A 6635-nucleotide genomic window follows, 5' to 3' on the forward strand; every position below is an offset into this window, starting at 1 on the left:
AACTTACATAACTGACATGAGAAGACTGTAAGACCCACGCCTAATTTAAAATGGTTCCCAGCATGAATCCATAAAACATACAGAAGTCAGTTACAGGGCCTTAAAGGTAAGTCAGCGTATCCAAAGCAACAGATCACCTGCACATTCACATCGGGAATCGAAATGGTTTCAGACGTAGATTATTTCTCCATGATAAAAGAACAATGATAGCTTTTGTAAAGGAGGAACTGTGCCATGAAATAATGTATGTAGCTTATTGCAATCAGAGGCATGAGAGAAAGCACAGAAAGGACTGAGAGTGTATTTGCATGGCCATGGCCATGATCAAATAAACATGCAACAAAAAACAAAAAAAAGAATTCAGTGAAATCAATTATAGTTGTTCAGCTCCACTGGCCATTCGCCTAAACCAACTTCAGAGCATTTCAAACCAATTTAACCCCCGACTGCAACACAAACAACAGACAGCACAAACAAGCTCTCTGGAGACTCTCTGTTGGATGTCTCTGCTAGGGTTCTACTGGACGAGTAATGGTGCAGTTGTGTTTCAGAAGGATTTTTGTGAACTAGTCAGTCAGTCCCCTACCATACAAACATCACATCATCATGTGTGATCCCCTGAAAGGTGGCGGGGACTTCATCAGTGACTTTGACAATGTGCCATCACTACACATGAGTATGTGCTCTGACTGCTATACCAAGGTTGCCTGACTCTTTGGAGTTGCGGTCAGAGTGCATGTTTGGCACCCTGTAGACCCGGGTTCAAGTCCAGGTGGGGTGACTACGCTCTTCCTTCGCTACAGTGACACAGTGCATAATGTCAGGTAGCTACACTAGGATGGGACTCATCATCTCTCTATAGACTGTAAATGCAAATGAGACCTATTTCTAGGTGAGATATCTAGGGGGGGGGGGGGGGGTGTGAAAGCCCCCAACTCCTTAGGATTTCCTGTTGCTAGAAGCTGCTCCTATAGGGAGGCCTAAGGCCTCATGCAGACGAAGCCTAGTTTGCCTGAACCCGGGTTCATTTTTCACACATATCAACTTTTTAAATCGCGTGCACATGAACCCAGCGAATCCGATTGACTCAGCTGTCGTACATCCCCCACGCCTGTTGGTGGCGCTTTGGTGCTACAGACAACTGAAGAAAACGGAGAAGAAGACAGGAGCATGCTAGTGAATGTAACATATGACAGTAGTTGAGCTCCAACTAGCAACGTTTAGCTTAATCTGCACAGTAACACATTATGGTGGTTTATGAAATCAGTGGTAAGAGCAGACTGTAGGTTAAGCGAAAAATAATTATATTTGTTATTGATAATAAAGAGTTTAGAACAGTGCAACAAAGCAATGTGCAACATGACATGTCTGAGTTGTTTAAATGCCTGTGCTTTATGGAGATGCTGAGCTTGAGCACGAGAGACCACAATGCAAGTGCTGTGGATCCTGGATGTTTCATGGTTTACAATTGCTTCCAATTTCATGGTTTTATTACTAACAACAAATGTAGGCTATTGTTGAGGGCTTTGTCCTTCACGTACTGTAGGCTACCTCTGAAGTAACGTTAACGCTAGCTAGTAGCTATCGCTATCGTTGTCTTCATTCATCTTTATTACAGACCGTTTTGAAACTTCCGTCTATAATAAAACATCTTTTCACGTCAGATTTGCTCATATAGGCTATTGCTGACACTTTTAAAAACAGTTTTTTGAAAAATGGTCTGATGCAAATAGATTAAATAGTGATAGATTAAAGTGTGGCTTGTTAATGTCATCCCTTTCCTAACAACAGATAGATAGATACATTTGTATTAATCCCGTTAGGGAAATTCACGTGGAAAAGCAGCAAGGTAATCCGATTAGGTTTGCGGATAGCGTGCATATGAACACCAACCCGCGACCGGATTTCGAGTTTACTCACTTTGGACCCCCGATTCGAGGGAGTGCGGATACAGTGTGCGGATACAGTGCGTTCGTCTGCACGATAGGGCTATCCGGAGACAGACTTCGTCTGCATGACCCCTTAGGCATTCACTTGGTTTGCCTGTAGGAACATCTGGCTATGCTGCGGACCCTCCTGGCTGATAAGATATTGGGGTCACTTGGAGTAAATGCTGCCGTGGCCAAATATACATGAGAGAAGATGGGAAGGCAAAAATGATGGATAAAAGCAACTTGGTACACACCAAAGCGCCTCCATTACCTCTCATAAACTTTCTTGGAGGAAGGATTCTTATTTTAGAGAAGGAAGTAATATGTTTCCTCAAACTTAGTCTGAAACTTCTGAGGTAGAATAGGGTATAAAACTTTTAAATTAATCAGACGAAATTAAGAGGGAAAATTGGGGGCAAAATTAAGAGGCGCCTGAGGTTTTCTCTCTCTTTCAGGCAGACTCTTTTTCACCAAGACACACACACTCACACACACACACAGTGGGAATAGAGGTATTTCTCTCAGCAAGTCTGTTATTGGACCCATGGGATCTTGACAAAGAGGGCATTTTCTGTTTTGCCACGTGCTCACACTTGGCAACACCTCCTGAATTTAAAAGTCTCATGAATTTTGCGATACTCATGCAGAGCTCGTACTCTCAAGTGCTTATAGTTACGTGCCAGTACTCTACCGTGAGATATACTTAAAATGGCGGAAAGTAGGGTAGGAACTAAGATGAGTATGTGTGGGTGTGTGTGTCAAAAACAAAACAAAACAAACGTAGCTACGATGGTCTGTCACCTGACAGTCCCCTCTGAGAGACAGGCTTACCTTCCTTCACACCAAAGTATGGCCTTCTCCAGCATCCGCGGTTTTATCCCATTTTAGTTTTGTTCAGTTTTGGTTGTTTAGTCTTTTTTTAAATTGGCTGGTTCTTCCTTTTGCCTGTATCCCGTGTGGTTTGGGTGAAAGCAATGGCGTTTGAATCATTTCCCAGTATGGCTACAGGTACAGGTACAGGCACAGGCACAGGCACAGGTACAGGCACAAGCAAGAAGACTTCCACCTATCCAGAATGTGCACTACATAGTTGACATCACTCATCTTTTCATAAATCAGATAAGGGCCACTGAACTTATCCTACAGGGGATCGCCTCTGGTGGGCAGAAAATGCCAAAATGCCTGAACACAGCTTTTCAATCATAATGAGCCTTCATTCTTCATTGAGACAGTTGTAAATTACTCTTGGCCACAGCACAAGCTGCTCTGAGATGCTCTTTAAACTCAGACACATAGTCAAGCACATTGACCTCAGGATCCTGTGCCAAGACTTGCCGCTTGATCAACTTCAATGGACCTCGCACTTCATGGCCATATATTAACTCAAATTGACTGAATCCAGTAGACTCACAAGCTGAATCTCGTATGGCAACACAACAGAAAATAAATACTTCCATTCCCCTGCTTGATGAACACAGTAGGCCCTAATCATGGTCTTAATAGTCCTATGGTGTCACTCTAGTGCCCCCTGTAACTGTGGGTGGTAAATAGAAGACTTAAGCCGTTTGACTCTCAACTGAGTAAAGAACATCAGGAGACAGTCCAGAACAGACTGTGTCCTGATATTAAAAAGAGGAAAAACCTCAAGGAAACATGTAGTTGCATCCATTACAGTCAGCAAATACTGATGCCCCTGCTTAGGCTTTAGTAAAGGGACCCATGCAGTCTATTAAAACACGACTGAATGGCTCGATAACTGGAATAGGAATTAATGGGGCTGGTGGAATACTTTGATTAGGCTTTCCTCCTAGCTGATCTGCATGACCGGTATTACAAAATGCCACCACATCTTTCTGCATGTTAGACCAATAGAAGTGTCTCATGACCCTAGCCTTGGTGTTATTTATGCCCAGGTGATCTTCCATGGGCCAATCTCACAATCTCCTCTCTATAACAGGGAGGAAGAACAATCTGATGGTAAACTCTCCGATCCTCTGCAGCAGAACACCCAGGATGCCCCCACTTCCTCATTAGGACGCTGTTCAGAACACAAAACCCAACTGCCTCCCCTGCCACCTCCTCCAGAGAACCAGCATGGGTCAAGATGTCACTGATGACAGAATCATTATTTTGTTCTTCTAATCAGATTTTCCTGACTAAACTTCTGGTCACCCGGAGTGTTCTCTGCAAAGACAATCACCCTAATCACCCTAACTCAGCCTGCCCTTCCTCTACTTTATAATGCTCTTCCCAATTGCCTTGAGATTGTGAGCGAGTCACTACACATATGGGGAAACTGTCACTAAAGGAGTGACACACACCTTATCACCAGTCGTTGCCCAACACAAATGCGACTCTGGGAATAGATAGGCTGGCCATCACCCCAACTTCAACTACTCCCGTCACTAGGAACGATTGCAAATGGCCCTGCTAGAGAGGGATAGATTTAAACTCCCCAGTGTCACTATCCACCCCTTGGATTAGGGCACAAACATTCAGTGATCGAGATGGAGGAAGGAGGACACCCTTCCCCACCCACAGCGACTCTCAAGATCACTGCTATTACAGCAGCTTTCTTGATGTCTTCAACCTTTTGATCTTCTAAGTGAGTTTTTCAAATTGACACACTACCCTTACTATCCTAATCGTCTAAGAGAATCAGCTGTTTCAATTTCTCATAATCATGACCGATGCTTTTAGAATGGATCCATCTGTCAAAAGCTATTTCCTTTTCCCTAGCATATTCTATGTGTGTTTGGTCTCTTTCCTTCTTCGGGTTACAGAAACGTTGTCTGTAAACCTCTGGAGAGAGAGCTTGTATGCAGCTAGGACAGCAGATCTTCTCCCGGTGCGGCTACAGGTGTTTAGCTGGCTTAAACAGAAGAAAAACAAACAAACAAAAACCCACTTAACATGGAGCCAAGCTAATCCACCTACCTCTATGTTAATCAGGCCTGAGAAAACCCTCCTTTCCCAGAGTACCAATACCAATACTGTACTTATTTTTCCATACAAAAGAACAGTTCCTGCAGCAGCAACTCTATCGATACTTCACACACCGTTTCTAGGCCATCGCCATTCTTCCAATCCCATCACACCCCCAACACAGGTACTGCCATCATTGCAATTAAAAGGATAGCCCCACCCCTACTGAAGGAACGTCAGCTGCACACGTTAGTACAAAGCAGAAATTAAACAAAGAATTAAACAAAACTTTTAATGCTTGAATGTGTGCTTGGGTGTGTCTGTACATGTGCATAACAATATCCAAAAAAGTTCACCCTCACCCCTCACTCATCTCTGGAGCTGGGGAATGAACTGTGAGGGGCCAGTCAGCTTTTGGCTGGTTTAGTTCAATGGGATAAAATTTTAACTACAAGGAAAATATAAATGTATCACACTGTCATCACAACATTGGCTCTACAATACACCAGACACATACAGAGAGTTTAATAAAATATAAGCAAGTGGGAAGGTGAGCTGAGGTTATTATCATCTGCACGGGGTAGGTGGAATATTCAAGGGGGGGATGCTGGAGCTTGATTTTCTTGCTGAAGGTCCTTTCTGGAAGCAAGGGTTTCCTTGTACACATATTCTTAATACATTTCTACCAGAAATGTTAATCCTCAATAATCCTCAAACTTAAAATGTAATAATTCAGTAGAAAATGTTTTTAAAGTCTTGGCCTTAGGCCCTGTCCTTCGTCCAGGTCTTGGAGCATCAGTATCCTTGCAGATCCAGCCAGGTTCAGGTAGCACGGACTGAGCACATCCCTGGACAACTGGACAGGGACCAAACTGGTGGTGGTTGGTTTGGGGGGGGAGGGGGGGGGGAATTATTGGTCAGAAATAATGAATGAATGACGTAGCATTTGAGTTTTCCTGGCCAAACTTGCAGTAAAGCTTCCATTTCCTCTGACCAGGGGCCTCATGTACAGATACTGTGTCCACACACAAACATTGTGTTTGCCAGCTCAACTGGCATGTCAACCGTTTCAGATTTACAAGTGCTATCCTCCTGGAACTCTGTGCCGAAATGGGCTTTAGAGTGCGATGGGCTTTAGAGTGCGATGCTCCAAAGAGTCACACATTTGCCCATTCCTTTACAAGTGCTTACCATACTGGGTTCCCAGGAAACAGGGGCATTCCAGAGGGAACTGGTAGACTGGTCAGGATGGCACGAGATCATATGTCAGCCAGGCGTAGTTCCAATATGATGTGGTTGACTGAGCTGACTTTAAAGCAAATATTGGAACAAGATAAAACCAAGGTATTGTTTGAGGTAGACTAGACTTTGTGAATGGAAAACACTCTCCTTTCATCAACGTGCAAAATATCTGTAAACCAGAAATGTGACTGACTAATACAGTGGCAAGGTGGCCTGGATAAACTCATGACTAATTTACCCTAGGGTGACAGAGTGCACAGGGAGTGGCTTCCTGGGACACAATTATCAATCAATCAATCAATCAATTCAATTTTATATAGCGCTTCTCTATATACCCGAAGTCGCTTTACAGAGTCCAGAGTCCAGTAGTCATACACACACAGTCATACCGGTGGTGGTAAGCTACCTCAGTAGCCACAGCTGCCCTGGGGCAGACTGACAGAAGCGTGGCTGCCAATCAGCGCCAACGGCCCCTCCGACCACCACCAACACTCATTCATATTCACGCAATGCAATTAGTTTGACATTGAATTTTTT

This window comes from Clupea harengus, chromosome 19, assembly GCF_900700415.2.
Source record: "Clupea harengus chromosome 19, Ch_v2.0.2, whole genome shotgun sequence".
NCBI lineage: Eukaryota > Metazoa > Chordata > Actinopteri > Clupeiformes > Clupeidae > Clupea > Clupea harengus.